Raw genomic sequence first — 17,639 nt, 5'->3', positions numbered from 1 at the left:
GCACTATAGTCTTCAAAGGGAACCGAAATATCTGTTCTCAGATTCCACAGAAATAAGGCTAGCAAAGAGATCCACGAAATACACATGTAACACTCTGAGATGAATTAACAGAACACTAAGCACTTTCTTAGAAAGCTTCTATCCAGATTTCTTCTGAGTATATTTCCTTTTTCACCTTAGCCCTCTATGCACTTCCAAAAATCACTTTGCCAATTCCACAAGAACTGTCTTAGCGAAAGGCTTCTTGAGGGGAAGGCTGTAACTCTGTGATATGATTTCACAGAACACAAAGAAGTTTCTCAGAAAGCTTCTTTCCAAATTTCACTGAGGATACCTCCTATTTCACCATAGCCCTCAATGGGCTTCCAAATATCACTTTGCCAATTCCACTAGAACTGTCTTAGCGAAAGGCTTCTTGAGGGGAAAGCTGTAACTCTGTGAGATGATTTCACAGAACACAAAGAAGTTTCTCAGAAAGCTTCTTTCTCTTTGTTATCGGAGGATATTTCCTTTGGCCCTATAGTCTTCAAAGGGATCCGAAATATCTGTTCTCAGATTCCTCAGAAATAAGGCTAGCAAAGAGATCCACGAAATACACATGTAACTCTGTGAGATGAATTAACAGAACACTAAGCAGTTTCACAGAAAGCTTCTTTCCAGTTTTCTTCTGAGGAGATTTCCTTATTCACCATAGCACTCAATGGGCTTCAAAATATCACTTTGCCAATTCCACAAGAACTGTCTTAGGGAAAGGCTTCTTGAGGGGAAAGCTGTAACTCTGTGAGATGATTTCACAGAACACAAAGAAGTTTCTCAGAAAGTTTCTTTGTCTTTGTTATCGGAGGATATTTCCTTTGGCCCGATAGTCTTCAAAGGGATCCGAAATATCTGTTCTCAGATTCCACAGAAATAAGGCTAGCAAAGAGATCCACGAAATACACATGTAACTCTGTGAGATGAATTAACAGAACACTAAGCAGTTTCTGAGAAGACTTCTTTCCATATTTCATCTGAGGATATCTCCTTTTTCACCGTTGCCCTCTATGGGCTTCCAAATATCACTTTGCCAATTCCACCGGAACTGTCTTAGCGAAAGGCTTCTTGAGGGTCAAGCTGTAACTCTGTGAGATGATTTCACAGAACACAAAGAAGTTTCTCAGAAAGCTTCTTCCTCTTTGTTATGGGAGGATATTTCCTTTGGCCCTATAGTGTTCAAATGGATCCGAAATATCTGTTCTCAGATTCCACAGAAATAAGGCTAGCAAAGAGATCCACTAAATACACTTGTAACTCTGTGAGATGAATTAAGAGAACACCAAGCAGTTTCTCAGAAAGCTTCTTTCCAGATTTCATCTGAGGATATTTCCTTTTTCACCTTAGCCCTCTATGGGCTTCCAAATATCACTTTGCCGATTCCTCAAGAACTGACTTAGCAAACGGCTTCTTGAGGGGAAAGATGTAACTCTGTGAGATGATTTCACAGAACACGAGGAAGTTTCTCAGAAAGCTTCTTTCTCTTTGTTATTGGAGAATATTTCCTTTGGCCCTATAATCTTCAAAGGGATCCGAAATATCTGTTCTCAGATACCACAGAAATAAGGCTAGCAAAGAGATCCAAGAAATACACATGTAACTCTGTGAGATGAATTAACAGAACACTAAGCAGTTTCTAAGAAAGCTTCTTTCCAGATTTCATCTGAGGATATTTCCTTTTTCACCATAGCCCTCTACCGGCTTTCGAAGATCACTTTGCCAATTCCACAAGAACTGACTTAGCGAAAGGCTTCTTGAGGGGAAAGCTGTAAATCTGTGAGATGATTTCACAGAACAAAAAGAAGTTTCTCAGAAAGCTTCTTTCTCTTTGTTATCGGAGGATATTTCCTTTGGCCCTATAGTCTTCAAAGAGATCCGAAATATCTGTTCTCAGATTCCAGAGAAATAAGGCTAGCAAAGAGATCCACGCAATACACATGTAACTCTGTGAGATGAATTAACAGAACACTAAGCAGTTTCTCAGAAAGCTTCTTTCCAGATTTCATCTGAGGAGATTTCCTTATTCACCATAGCCCTCAATGGGCTTCCAAATATCACTTTCCCAATTCCAGAAGAACTGTCTTAGCGATAGGCTTCTTGAGGGGAAAGCTGTAACTCTGTGAGATGATTTTACAGAACACAAAGAAGTTTCTCAGAAAGCTTCTTTCTCTTTGTTATCGGAGGATACTTCCTTTGGCCCTATAGTCTTCAAAGGGATCCGAAATATCTGTTCTCAGATTCGACAGAAATAATGCTAGCCAAGAGATCCACGAAATACACATATAACTCTGTGAGATGAATTAACAGAACACTAAGCAGTTTCTCAGAAAGCTTCTTTCCAAATTTCACTGAGGATACTTCCTATTTCACCATAGCCCTCAATGGGCTTCCAAATATCATTTTGCCAATTCCAGAAGAACTGTCTTAGCGAAAGGCTTCTTGAGGGGAAAGCTGTAACTCTGTGAGATGATTTCACAGAACACAGAGAAGTTTCTCAGAAAGCTTCTTTCTCTTTGTTATCGGAGGATATTTCCTTTGGCATTATAGTCTTCAAAGGGAACCGAAATATCTGTTCTCAGATTCCACAGAAATAAGGCTAGCAAAGAGATCCACGAAATACACATGTAACACTGTGAGATGAATTAACAGAACACTAAGCAGTTTCTTAGAAAGCTTCTATCCAGATTTCATCTGAGGATACTTCCTATTTCACCATAGCCCTCAATGGGCTTCCAAATATCACTTTGCCAATTCCACAAGAACTGTCTTAGCGAAAGGCTTCTTTAGGGGAAAGCTGTAACTCTGTGAGATGATTTCACAGAACACAAAGAAGTTTCTCAGAAAGCTTCTTTCTCTTTGATATCGGAGGATATTTACTTTGGCCCTATAGTCTTCACAAGGGATCCGAAATATCTGTTCTCAGATTCCAAAGAAATAAGGCTAGCAAAGAGATCCACGAAATACACATGTAACTCTGTGAGATGAATTAACAGAACACTAAGCAGTTTCTCAGAAAGCTTCTATCCAGATTTCTTCTGAGGATATTTCCTTTTTCACCTTAGCCGTTTATGGGCTTCCAAAGATCACTTTGCCAATTCCACAAGAACTGTATTAGCGAAAGGCATCTTGAGGGAAAAGCTGTAACTCTGTGAGATGATTTCACAGAATACAAAGAAGTTTCTCAGAAAGCTTCTTCCACTTTGTTATGGGAGGATATTTCCTTTGGCCCTATAGTGTTCAATTGGATCCGAAATATCTGTTCTCAGATTCCACAGAAATAAGGCTAGCAAAGAGATCCACTAAATACACTTGTAACTCTGTGAGATGAATTAACAGAACACCAAGCAGTTTCTCAGAAAGCTTCTTTCCAGATTTCATCTGAGGATATTTCCTTTTTCACCTTAGCCCTCTATGGGCTTCCAAATATCACTTTGCCGATTCCTCAAGAACTGACTTAGCAAACGGCTTCTTGAGGGGAAAGATGTAACTCTGTGAGATGATTTCACAGAACACGAGGAAGTTTCTCAGAAAGCTTCTTTCTCTTTGTTATTGGAGAATATTTCCTTTGGCCCTATAGTCTTCAAAGGGATCCGAAATATCTGTTCTCAGATTCCACAGAAATAAGGCTAGCAAAGAGATTCAAGAAATACACATGTAACTCTGTGAGATGAATTAACAGAACACTAAGCAGTTTCTCAGAAAGCTTCTTTCCAGATTTCATCTGAGGATATTTCCTTTTTCACCATAGCCCTCTACGGGCTTTCGAAGATCACTTTGCCAATTCCATCGGAACTGTCTTAGCGAAAGGCTTCTTGAGGGTCAAGCTGTAACTCTGTGAGATGATTTCACAGAACACAAAGAAGTTTCTCAGAAAGCTTCTTTCTCTTTGTTATCGGAGGATATTTCCTTTGGCCCTATAGTGTTCAAATGGATCCGAAAAATCTGTTCTCAGATTCCACAGAAATAAGGCTAGCAAAGGGATGCACTAAATACACTTGTAACTCTGTGAGATGAATTAACAGAACACTAAGCAGTTTCTCAGAAAGCTTCTTTCCAGATTTCATCTGAGGAGATTTCCTTATTCACCATAGCCCTCATTGGGCTTGCAAATATCACTATGCCAATTCCACAATAACTCTCTTAGCGAAAGGCTTCTTGAAGGGAAAGCTGTAACTCTGTGAGATGATTTCACAGAACACAAAGAAGTTTCTCAGAAAGCTTCTTTCTCTTTGTTATCGGAGAATATTTCCTTTGGCCCTATAGTCTTCAAAGGGATCCGAAATATCTGTTCTCAGATTGCACAGAAATAAGGCTAGCAAAGAGATCCACGAAATACACATGTAACTCTGTGAGATGAATTAACAGAACACTAAGCAGTTTCTCAGAAAGCTTCTATCCAGATTTCTTCTGAGGATATTTCCTTTTTCACCTTAGCCGTTTATGGGCTTCCAAAGATCACTTTGCCAATTCCACAAGAACTGTATTAGCGAAAGGCATCTTGAGGGAAAAGCTGTAACTCTGTGAGATGATTTCACAGAATACAAAGAAGTTTCTCAGAAAGCTTCTTCCTCTTTGTTATCGGAGGATATTTCCTTTGGCCCTATAGTGTTCAAATGGATCCGAAATATCTGTTCTCAGATTCCACAGAAATAAGGTTAGCAAAGAGATCCACTAAATACACTTGTAACTCTGTGAGATGAATTAACAGAACACCAAGCAGTTTCTCAGAAAGCTTCTTTCCAGATTTCATCTGAGGATATTTCCTTTTTCACCTTAGCCCTCTATGGGCTTCCAAATATCACTTTGCCGATTCCTCAAGAACTGACTTAGCAAACGGCTTCTTGAGGGGAAAGATGTAACTCTGTGAGATGATTTCACAGAACACGAGGAAGTTTCTCAGAAAGCTTCTTTCTCTTTGTTATTGGAGAATATTTCCTTTGGCCCTATAGTCTTCAAAGGGATCCGAAATATCTGTTCTCAGATTCCACAGAAATAAGGCTAGCAAAGAGATTCAAGAAATACACATGTAACTCTGTGAGATGAATTAACAGAACACTAAGCAATTTCTCAGAAAGCTTCTTTCCAGATTTCATCTGAGGATATTTCCTTTTTCTACATAGCCCTCTACGGGCTTTCGAAGATCACTTTGCCAATTCCATCGGAACTGTCTTAGCGAAAGGCTTCTTGAGGGTCAAGCTGTAACTCTGTGAGATGATTTCACAGAACACAAAGAAGTTTCTCAGAAAGCTTCTTTCTCTTTGTTATCGGAGGATATTTCCTTTGGCCCTATACTGTTCAAATGGATCCGAAAAATCTGTTCTCAGATTCCACAGAAATAAGGCTAGCAAAGGGATGCACTAAATACACTTGTAACTCTGTGAGATGAATTAACAGAACACTAAGCAGTTTCTCAGAAAGCTTCTTTCCAGATTTCATCTGAGGAGATTTCCTTATTCACCATAGCCCTCATTGGGCTTGCAAATATCACTATGCCAATTCCACAATAACTCTCTTAGCGAAAGGCTTCTTGAAGGGAAAGCTGTAACTCTGTGAGATGATTTCACAGAACACAAAGAAGTTTCTCAGAAAGCTTCTTTCTCTTTGTTATCGGAGAATATTTCCTTTGGCCCTATAGTCTTCAAAGGGATCCGAAATATCTGTTCTCAGATTGCACAGAAATAAGGCTAGCAAAGAGATCCACGAAATACACATGTAACTCTGTGAGATGAATTAACAGAACACTAAGCAGTTTCTCAGAAAGCTTCTATCCAGATTTCTTCTGAGGATATTTCCTTTTTCACCTTAGCCGTTTATGGGCTTCCAAAGATCACTTTGCCAATTCCACAAGAACTGTATTAGCGAAAGGCATCTTGAGGGAAAAGCTGTAACTCTGTGAGATGATTTCACAGAATACAAAGAAGTTTCTCAGAAAGCTTCTTCCTCTTTGTTATCGGAGGATATTTCCTTTGGCCCTATAGTGTTCAAATGGATCCGAAATATCTGTTCTCAGATTCCACAGAAATAAGGTTAGCAAAGAGATCCACTAAATACACTTGTAACTCTGTGAGATGAATTAACAGAACACCAAGCAGTTTCTCAGAAAGCTTCTTTCCAGATTTCATCTGAGGATATTTCCTTTTTCACCTTAGCCCTCTATGGGCTTCCAAATATCACTTTGCCGATTCCTCAAGAACTGACTTAGCAAACGGCTTCTTGAGGGGAAAGATGTAACTCTGTGAGATGATTTCACAGAACACGAGGAAGTTTCTCAGAAAGCTTCTTTCTCTTTGTTATTGGAGAATATTTCCTTTGGCCCTATAGTCTTCAAAGGGTTCCGAAATATCTGTTCTCAGATTCCACAGAAATAAGGCTAGCAAAGAGATTCAAGAAATACACATGTAACTCTGTGAGATGAATTAACAGAACACTAAGCAGTTTCTCAGAAAGCTTCTTTCCAGATTTCATCTGAGGATATTTCCTTTTTCACCATAGCCCTCTACGGGCTTTCGAAGATCACCTTGCCAATTCCACAAGAACTGTCTTAGCGAAAGGTTTCTTGAGGGGAAAGCTGTAACTCTGTGAGATGATTTCACAGAACACAAAGAAGTTTCTCAGAAAGCTTCTTTGTCTTTGTTATCGGAGGATATTTCCTTTGTCCCGATAGTCTTCAAAGGGATCCGAAATATCTGTTCTCAGATTCCACAGAAATAAGGCTATCAAAGAGAGCCACGAAATACACATGTAACTCTGTGAGATGAATTAACAGAACTCTAAGCAGTTTCTCAGAAAGCTTCTTTCCAGATTTCATCTGAGAATATTTCCGTTTTCACCATAGCCGTCTATGGGCTTCCAAATATCACTTTGCCGATTCCTCAAGAACTGACTTAGCAAACGGCTTCTTGAGGGGAAAGATGTAACTCTGTGAGATGATTTCACAGAACACAAAGAAGTTTCTCAGAAAGCTTCTTCCTCTTTGTTATCGGAGGATATTTCCTTTGGCCCTATAGTGTTCAAATGGATCCGAAATATCTGTTCTAAGATTCCACAGAAATAAGGCTAGCAAAGAGATCCACTAAATACACTTGTAACTCTGTGAGATGAATTAACAGAACACCAAGCAGTTTCTCAGAAAGCTTCTTTCCAGATTTCATCTGAGGATATTTCCTTTTTATCCTTAGCCCTCTATGGGCTTCCAAATATCACTTTGCCGATTCCTCAAGATCTGACTTAGCAAACGGCTTCTTGAGGGGAAAGATGTAACTCTGTGAGATGATTTCACAGAACACGATGAAGTTTCTCAGAAAGCTTCTTTCTCTTTGTTATTGGAGAATATTTCCTTTGGCCCTATAGTCTTCAAAGGGATCCGAAATATCTGTTCTCAGATTGCACAGAAATAAGGCTAGCAAAGAGATCCACGAAATACACATGTAACTCTGTGAGATGAATTAACAGAACACTAAGCAGTTTCTCCGAAAGCTTCTATCCAGATTTCATCTCAGGATATTTCCTTTTTCACCTTAGCCCTTTATGGGCTTCCAAAGATCGCTTTGCAAATTCCACAAGAACTGTCTTAGCGAAAGTCTTCTTGAGGGGAAAGCTGTAACTCTGTGAGATGTTTTCACAGAACACAAAGAAGATTCTCAGAAGCTTCTTTCTCTTTGTTATCAGAGGATATTTCCTTTGGCCCTACAGTGTTCAAAGGGTTCCGAAATATCTGTTCTCAGATTCCACAGAAATAAGGCTAGCAAAGAGATCCACGAAATACACATGTAACTCTGTGAGATGAATTAAGAGAACACTAAGAAGTTTCTGAGAAGACTTCTTTCCATATTTCATCTGAGGATATCTCCTTTTTCACCGTTGCCCTCTATGGGCTTCCAAATATCACTTTGCCAATTAGACAAGAACTGTCTTAGCGAAAGGCTTCTTGAGGGGCAAGCTGTAACTCTGTGAGATCATTTCACAGAACACAAAGAAGTTTCTCAGAAAGCTTCTTTCTCTTTGTTATCGGAGGATATTTCCTTTGTCCCTATAGTGTTCAAATGGATCCGAAATATCTGTTCTCAGATTCCACAGAAATAAGGCTAGCAAAGGGATGCACTAAATACACTTGTAACTCTGTGAGATGAATTAACAGAACACTAAGCAGTTTCTCAGAAAGCTTCTTTCCAGATTTCATTTGAGGAGATTTCCTTATTCACCATAGCCCTCAATGGGCTTGCAAATATCACTTTGCCAATTCCACAATAACTGTCTTAGCGAAACGCTTCTTGATGGGAAAGCTGTAACTCTGTGAGATGATTTCACAGAACACAAAGAAGTTTCTCAGAAAGCTTCTTTCTCTTTGTTATCGGAGAATATTTCCTTTGGCCCTATAGTCTTCAAAGGGATCCGAAATATCTGTTCTCAAATTCCACAGAAATAAGGCTAGCAAAGAGATCCACGAAATACACATGTAACTCTGTGAGATGAATTAACAGAACACTAAGCAGTTTCTCAGAAAGCTTCTTTCCAGATTTCATCTGAGGATATTTCCTTTTTCACCATAGACCTCTACGGGCTTCCAAAGAGCACTTTGCCAATTCCACAAGAATTGTCTTAGCGAAAGGCTTCTTGAGGGGAAAGCTGTAACTCTGTGAGATGATTTCACAGAACACAAAGAAGTTTCTCAGAAAGCTTCTTTCTCTTTGTTATCGGAGAATATTTCCTTTGGCCCTATAGTCTTCAATGGGATCCGAAATATCTGTTCTCAGATTCCACAGAAATAATGCTAGCAAAGAGATCCACGAAATTCACATGTAACTCTGTGATATGAATAACAGAACACTAAGCAGTTTCTCAGAAAGCTTCTTTCCAGATTTCATCTGAGGATATTTCCTTTTTCACCGTAGCCCTCTACGGGCTTCCCAAGATCACTTTGCCAATTCCACAAGAACTGTCTTAGCGAAAGGCTTCTTGAGGGGAAAGCTGTAACTCTGTGAGATGATTTCACAGAACACAAAGATGTTTCTTAGAAAGATTCTTTCTCTTTGTTATCTGAGGATATTTCCTTCGCCCTATAGTCATCAAAGGGATCCGAAATATCTATTCTCAGATTGCACAGAAATAAGGCTAGCAAAGAGATCCTCGAAATACACATGTAACTCTGTGAGATGTATTAACTGAACACTAAGCAGTTTCTGAGAAGACTTCTTTCCATATTTCATCTGAGGATATCTCCTTTTTTACCGTTGCCCTCTATGGGCTTCCAAATATCACTTTGCCAATTCCACAAGAACTGTCTTAGCGAAAGGCTACTTGAGGGGCAAGCTGTAACTCTGTGAGATGATTTCACAGAACACAAAGAAGTTTCTCAACAAGCTTCTTTCTCTTTGTTATCGGAGGATATTTCCTTTGGCCCTATAGTGTTCAAATGGATCCGAAATATCTGTTCTCAGATTCCACAGAAATAAGGCTAGCAAAGAGATCCACGAAATACACATGTAACTCTGTGAGATGAATTAACAGAACACTAAGCAGTTTCTCAGAAAGCTTCTTTCCAGATTTCATCTGAGGAGATTTCCTTATTCACCATAGCCCTCAATGGGCTTGCAAATATCACTTTGCCAATTCCACAATAACTGTGTTAGCGAAAGGCTTCTTGAAGGGAAAGCTGTAACTCTGTGAGATGATTTCACGGAACACAAAGAAGTTTCTCAGAAAGCTTCTTTCTCTTTGTTATCGGAGGATATTTCCTTTGGCCCTATAGTCTTCAAAGGGATCCGAAATATCTCTTCTCAGATTGCACAGAAATAAGGCTAGCAAAGAGATCCACGAAATACACATGTAACGTTGTGAGATGAATTAACAGAACACTAAGCAGTTTCTCAGAAAGCTTCTTTCGAGATTTCACTGAGGATACTTCCTTTTTCACCATAGCCCTCAATGGGCTTCCAAATATCACTTTGCCAATTCCACAAGAACTGTCTTAGCGAAAGTCTTCTTGATGGGAAAGCTGTAATTCTGTGACATGTTTTCACAGAACACAAAGAAGTTTCTCAGAAAGTTTCTTTCTCTTTGTTATCAGAGGATATTTTCTTTGGCCCTATAGTGTTCAAAGAGTTCCGAAATATCTGTTCTCAGATTCCACAGAAATAAGGCTAGCAAAGAGATCCACGAAATACACATGTAACTCTGTGAGATGAATTAACAGAACACGAAGCAGTTTCTTAGAAGACTTCTTTCCATATTTCATCTGAGTATATCTCCTTTTTCACCGTTGCCCTCTATGGGCTTCCAAATATCACTTTGCCAATTACACAAGAACTGTCGTAGCGAAAGGCTTCTTGAGGGGCAAGCTGTAACTCTGTGAGATGATTTCACAGAACACAAAGAAGTTTCTCAGAAAGCTTCTTTCTCTTTGTTATTAGAGGATATTTCCTTTGGCCCTATATTCTTCAAAGGGATCCGAAATATCTGTTCTCAAATTCCACAGAAATAAGGCTAGCAAAGAGATCCACGAAATACACATGTAACTCTGTGAGATGAATTAACAGAACACTAAGCAGTTTCTCAGAAATCTTCTTTCCAGATTTCATCTGAGGAGATTTCCTTTTTCACCATAGCCCTCTATGGGCTTCCAAAGATCACTTTGCCAATTCCACAAGAACTGTCTTAGCGAAAGGCTTTTGAGGGGAGACTTGTAACTCTCTGAGATGATTTCACAGAACACAAAGAAGTTTCTCAGAAAGCTTCTTTCTCTTTGTTATCGGAGGATAGTTCCTTTGGCCCTATAGTCTTCAAAGGGATCCGAAATATCTGTTCTCAGATTCCACAGAAATAAGGCTAACAAAGAGATCCAGAAATTACACATGTAACTCTGTGAGATGAATTAACAGAACACTAAGCAGTTTCTCAGAAAGCTTCTTTCCAGATTTCATCTGAGGATATTTCCTTTTTCACCATATCCCTCTATGGGCTTCCAAATATCACTTTGCCAATTCCACAAGAACTGTCTTAGCGAAAGGCTTCTTAAGGGGAAAGCTGTAACTCTGGGGGATGATTTCACAGAACACAAAGATGTTTCTTAGAAAGATTCTTTCTCTTTGTTATCTGAGGATATTTCCTTTGGCCCTATAGTCTTCACAGGTATCTGAAATATCTATTCTCAGATTGCACAGAAATAAGGCTAGCAAAGAGATCCTCGAAATACACATGTAACTCTGTGAGATGAAATAACAGAACACTAAGCAGTTTCTGAGAAGACTTCTTTCCATATTTCATCTGAGGATATCTCCTTTTTCACCGTTGCCCTCTATGGGCTTCCAAATATCACTTTGCCAATTCCACAAGAACTGTCTTAGCGGAAGGCTTCTTGAGGGGCAAGCTGTAACTCTGTGAGATGATTTCACAGAACACAAAGAAGTTTCTCAGAAAGCTTCTTTCTCTTTGTTATCGGAGGATATTTCCTTTGGCCCTATAGTCTTCAATGGGATCCGAAATATCTGTTCTCAGATTCCACAGAAATAAGGCTAGCAAGGAGATCCAGGAAATACACATGTAATTCTGTGAAATGAATTAACAGAACACTAAGCAGTTTCTCAGAAAGCTTCTTTCCAGATTTCATCTGAGGAGATTTCCTTATTCACCATAGCCCTCAGTGGGCTTGCAAATATCACTTTGCCAATTCCACAAGAACTGTCTTAGCGGAAGGCTTCTTGAGGGGCAAGCTGTAACTCTGTGAGATCATTTCACAGAACACAAAGAAGTTTCTCAGAAAGCTTCTTTCTCTTTGTTATCGGAGGATATTTCCTTTGGCCCTATAGTGTTCAAATGGATCCGAAATATCTGTTCTCAGATTCCACAGAAATAAAGCTAGCAAAAAGATCCAGGAAATACACATGTAATTCTGTGAAATGAATTAACAGAACACTAAGCAGTTTCTCAGAAAGCTTCTTTCCAGATTTCATCTGAGGAGATTTCCTTATTCACCATAGCCCTCAATGGGCTTGCAAATATCACTTTGCCAATTCCACAATAACTGTCTTAGCGAAAGGCTTCTTGAAGGGAAAGCTGTAACTCTGTCAGATGATTTCACAGAACACAAAGAAGTTTCCCAGAAAGCTTCTTTCTCTTTGTTATCGGAGGATATTTCCTTTGACCCTATAGTCTTCAAAGGGATCCGAAATATCTGTTCTCAGATTCCACAGAAATAAGGCTAGCAAAGGGATCCACGAAATACCCATGTATCTCTGTGAGATGAATTAACAGAACAATAAGCAGTTTCTCAGAAAGCTTCTTTCCAGATTTCATCTGAGGAGATTTCCTTATTCACCATAGCCCTCAATGGGCTTCCAAATATCACTTTGCCAATGCCAGAAGAACTGTCTTAGCGAAAGGCTTCTTGAGGGGAAAGCTGTAACTTTGTGAGGTGATTTCACAGAGCACAAAGAAGTTTCTCAGAAAGCTTCTTTCTCTTTGTTATCGGAGGATATTTCCTTTGTCCCTATAGTCTTAAAAGGGATCCGAAATATCTGTTCTCACATTCCACAGAAATAAGGCTAGCAAAGGGATCCACGAAATACACATGTAACTCTGTGAGATGAATTAATAGAACACTAAGCAGTTTCTCAGAAAGCTTCTTTCCAGATTTCATCTGAGGAGATTTACTTTTTCACCGTAGCCCTCTAAAGGTTGCCAAATATCACTTCCCCAATTCTCAAGAACTGTCTTAGCGAAAGGCTTCTTGAGGGGAAAGCTGTAACTCTGTGAGATGATTTCACAGAACACAAAGAAGTTTCTCAGCAAGCTTCTTTCTCTTTGTTATCGGAGGATATTTCCTTTGGCCCTATAGTCTTCAAAGGGATCCGAAATATCTGTTCTCAGATTCCACAGAAATAAGGTTAGCAAAGAGATCCACGAAATACACATGTAACTCTGTGAGATGAATTAACAGAACACTAAGCAGTTTCTCAGAAAACATCTTTGCTGATTTCATCTGAGGATATTTCCTTTTTCACCATAGCCCTCTATGGGCTTCCAAAGATCACTTTCCCAATTCCACAAGAACCGTCTTAGCGAAAGGCTTCTTGAGGGGAAAGCTGTAACTCTGTGAGATGATTTCACAGAACACAAAGAAGTTTCTCAGAAAGCTTCTTTCTCTTTGTTATCGGAGGATATTTCCTTTGGCCCTGTAGTCTTCAAAGGTATCCGAAATAAGTGTTCTCAGATACCACAGAAATAAGGCTAGCAAAGGGATCCATGAAATACACATGTAACTCTGTGAGATGAATTAACAGAACACTAAGCAGTTTCTCAGAAAGCTTCTATCCAGATTTCATCTGAGGAGATATCCTTTTTCACCATAGCCCTTTAAGGGCTGCCAAATATCACTTTGCCATTTCCACAAGAACTGTCTTAGCGTAAGGCTTCTTGAGGGGAAAGATGTCACTCTGTGAGATGATTTCACAGAACACAAAGAAGTTTCTCAGAAAGCTTCTTTCTCTTTGTTATCGGAGGATACTTCCTTTGGCCCTACAGTCTTCAATGTATCCGAAATATCTGTTCTCAGATTCCACAGAAATAAGGCTAGCAAGGAGATCCACGAAATACACATGTAACTCTGTGAGATGAATTAACAGAACACTAAGCAGTTTCTCAGAAAGCTTCTTTCCAGATTTTTTTCTGAGGATATTTCCTTTTTCGCCATAGCCCTCTGTTGGCTTCCAAATAACACTTTGCCAATTCCACTAGAACTGTCTTAGCGAAAGGCTTCTTGAGGGGAAAGCTGTAACTCTGTGAGATGATTTCACAGAACACAAAGAAGTTTCTCAGAAAGCTTCTTTCTCTTTGTTATCGGAGGATATTTCCTTTGGCCCTCTAGTCTTCAATGGGTTCTGAAATATCTGTTCTCAGATTCCACAGAAATAAGGCTAGCAAAGAGGTCCACGAAATACACATGTAACTCTGTGAGATGAATTAACAGAACACTAAGCAGTTTCTCAGAAAGCTTCTTTCCAGATTTCATTTGAGGATATTGTCTTTTTCACCATAGCCCTCTATGGGCTTCAAAATATCACTTTGCCAATTCCACAAGAACTGTCTTAGCGAAAGGCTTCTTGAGTGGAAAGCTGTAACGCTGTGAGATGATTTCACAGAACACAAAGAATTTTCACAAAACTTTCTTTCTCTTTGTTATCAGAGAATATTTCATTTAGACCTATAGTCTTCAAAGGGATCCGAAATATCTGTTCTCAGATTCCACAGAAATAAGGCTAGCAAAGAGATCCACGAAATACACATGTAACTCTGTGAGATAAAGTAACAGAACACTAAGCAGTTCCTCAGAAAGCTTCTTTCCAGATTTCATCTGAGGTTATCTCCTTTTTCACCATAGACCTCTAAGGATTTCCAAATATCACTTTTCCAATTCCACAAGAACTGTCTTAGCGAAAGGCTTCTTGAGGGGAAAGCTGTAACTCTGTGAGATGATTTCAAAGAACATAAAGAAGTTTCTGAGAAAGCTTCTTTCTCTTTGTTATCGGAGGATATTTCCTTTGGCCCTATACTCTTCAAAGGGATCCGACAAATCTGTTCTCAGACTCCACAGAAATAAGGCTAGCAATGAGATCCACGAAATACACATGTATCTCTGTGAGATGAATTAACAGAACACTAAGCAGTTTCTCAGAAAGCTTCTTTCCAGATTTCATCTGAGGATATTTCCTTTTTCACCATAGCCCTCTATGGGCTTCCAAATATCACTTTGCCAATTCCGCAAGGACTGTCTTAGCGAAAGGCTTCTTGAGGGGAAAGCTGTAACTCTGTGAGATGATTTCACAGAACACAAAGAAGTTTCTCAGAAAGCTTCTTTCTCTTTGTTATCGGAGGATATTTCCTTTGGCCCTCTAGTCTTCAATGGGATCCGAAATATCTGTTCTCAGATTCCACAGAAATAAGGCTAGCAAAGAGATCCACGAAATACACATTTTACTCTGTGAGATGAATTAACAGAACACTAAGCAGTTTCTGAGAAGGCTTCGTTCCAGATTTCATCTGAGGATATTTCCTTTTTCACCATAGACCTTTAAGGGCTGCCAAATATCACTTTGCCAATTCCACAAGAACTGTCTTCGCGAAAGGCTTCTTGAGGGGAAAGCTGTAACTCTGTGAGATGATTTCACAGAACACAAAGAAGTTTCTCAGAAAGCTTCTTTCTCCTTGTTATCGGAGGATACTTCCTTTGGCCCTACGGTCTTCAATGTATCCGAAATATCTGTTCTCAGATTCCACAGAAATAAGACTAGCAAAGAGATCCACGAAATACACATGTAACTCTGTGAGATGAATTAACAGAACACTAAGCAGTATCTCAGAAAGCTTCTTTCCAGATTTCATCTGAGGATATTTCCTTTTTCACTTTAGCCCTCTAAGGGCTTCCAAATATCACTTTGCCAATTCCACAAGAACTGTCTTAGCGAAAGTTTTCTTGAGGGGGAAGCTCTAACTCTGTGAGATGATTTCACAGAACACAAAGAAGTTTCTCAGAAAGCTTCCTTCTATGTGTTATCGGAGGATATTTCCTTTGGCCCTATAGTCTTCAAAGGGATGGGAAATATCTGTTCTCAGATTCCACAGAAATGAGGCTAGCAAAGGGATCCACGAAATACACATGTAACTCTGTGAGATGAATTAACAGAACACTAAGCATTTTCTCAGAAAGCTTCTTTCCAGATTTCATCTGAGGAGATTTCCTTTTTCACCGTAGCCCTCTAAGGGCTGCCAAATATCACTTTGCCAATTCCACAAGTACTGTCTTAGCGAAAGTCTTCTCGAGGGGAAAGCTGTAACTCTGTGAGATGATTTCACAGAACACAAAGAAGTCTCTCAGAAAGCTTCTTTCTCTTTGTTATCGGAGGATATTTCCTTTGCCCTATAGTCTTCAAAGAGATCCCAAATATCTGTTCTCAGATTCCTCAGAAATAAGACTAGCAAAGAGATCCACGAAATACACATGTAACTCTGTGAGATGAATTAACAGAACACTAAGCAGTTTCTCAGAAAGCTTCTTTCCAGATTTCATCTGAGGATATTTCCTTTTTCACTTTTGCCCTCTAATGGCTTCCAAATATCACTTTGCCAGTTCCACAAGAACAGTCTTAGCGAAAGTCTTCTTGAGGGGAAAGCTGTAACTCTGTGAGTTGATTTCACAGAACACAAAGAAGTTTCTCAGAAAGCTTCCTTCTCTTTGTTATCGGAGGATATTTCCTTTGGCCCTATAGTCTTCAAAGGGATGGGAAATATCGGTTCTCAGATTCCACAGAAATGAGGCTAGCAAAGGGATCCACGAAATACACATGTAACTCTGTGAGATGAATTAACAGAACACTAAGCAGTTTCTCAGAAAGCTTCTTTCCAGATTTCATCTGAGGATATTTCCTTTTTCAACATAGCCCTCTATGGGCTTCCAAATATCCCTTTGCCAATTCCACAAGAACTGTCTTAGCGAAAGGCTTCTTGAGGGGAAAGCTGTAACTCTGTGAGATGATTTCACAGAACACAACGAAGTTTCTCAGAAAGCTTCATTCTCTTTGTTATCGGTGGATATTTCCTTTGGCCCTATAGTCTTCAACGGGATCAGAAATATCTGTTCTCAGATTCCACAGAAATAAGGCTAGCAAAGAGATCCACGAAATACACATGTAACTCTGTGACACGAATTAACAAAACACTAAGCAGTTTCTCAGAAAGCTTCTTTGCAGATTTCATCTGAGGATATTTCCTTTTTCACCGTAGCCCTCTATGAGCTACCAAAGATCACTTTGCCAATTCCACAAGAACTGTCTTAGCGAAAAGCTTCTTGAGGGAAAAGCTGTAACTCTGTGAGATGATTTCACAGAACACAAAGAAGTTTCTCAGAAAGCTTCTTTCTCTTTGTATCAGAGGATATTTCCTTTGGCCCTCTAGTCTTCAATGGGATCCGAAATATCTGTTCTCAGATTCCACAGAAATAAGGCTAGCAAAGAGATCCACAATACACATGTAACTCTGTGAGATGAATTAACAGAACACTAAGCAGTTTCTCAGACAGCTTCTTTAAAGATTTCATCTGAGGATATTTCCTTTTTCACCATAGCCCTCTAACGGCTTCCAAAGATCACTTTGCCAATTACACAACAACTGTCTTAGCGAAAGTCTTCTTGAGGGGAAAGCTGTAACTCTGTGAGATGATTTCACAGAACACAAAGAAGTTTCTCAGAAAGCTTCTTTCTCTTTGTTATCGGAGGATATTTCCTTTGGCCCTATAATCTTCAAAGGAATCCGAAATATCTGTTCTCAGATTCCACAGAAATAAGACTAGCAAAGAGATCCACGAAATACACATGTAACTCTGTGAGATGAATTAACAGAACACTAAGCAGTTTCTCAGAAAGCTTCTTTCCAGATTTCATCTGAGGATATTTCCTTTTTCACTTTAGCCCTCTAAGGGCTTCCAAAAATCACTTTGCCAATTCCACAAGAACTGTCTTAGCGAAAGGCTTCTTGAGGAGAAAGCTGTAACTCTGGGAGATGATGTCACAGAACACAAAGAAGTTTCTCAGAAAACTTCTTTCTCTTTGTTATCGGAG

The sequence above is a fragment of the Macaca mulatta genome, chromosome 9 (assembly GCF_049350105.2).
Source record: "Macaca mulatta isolate MMU2019108-1 chromosome 9, T2T-MMU8v2.0, whole genome shotgun sequence".
Taxonomy (NCBI): domain Eukaryota; kingdom Metazoa; phylum Chordata; class Mammalia; order Primates; family Cercopithecidae; genus Macaca; species Macaca mulatta.
The sequence above is the reverse complement of the archived record's forward strand: the minus strand, read 5'-3'. Positions refer to the sequence as shown.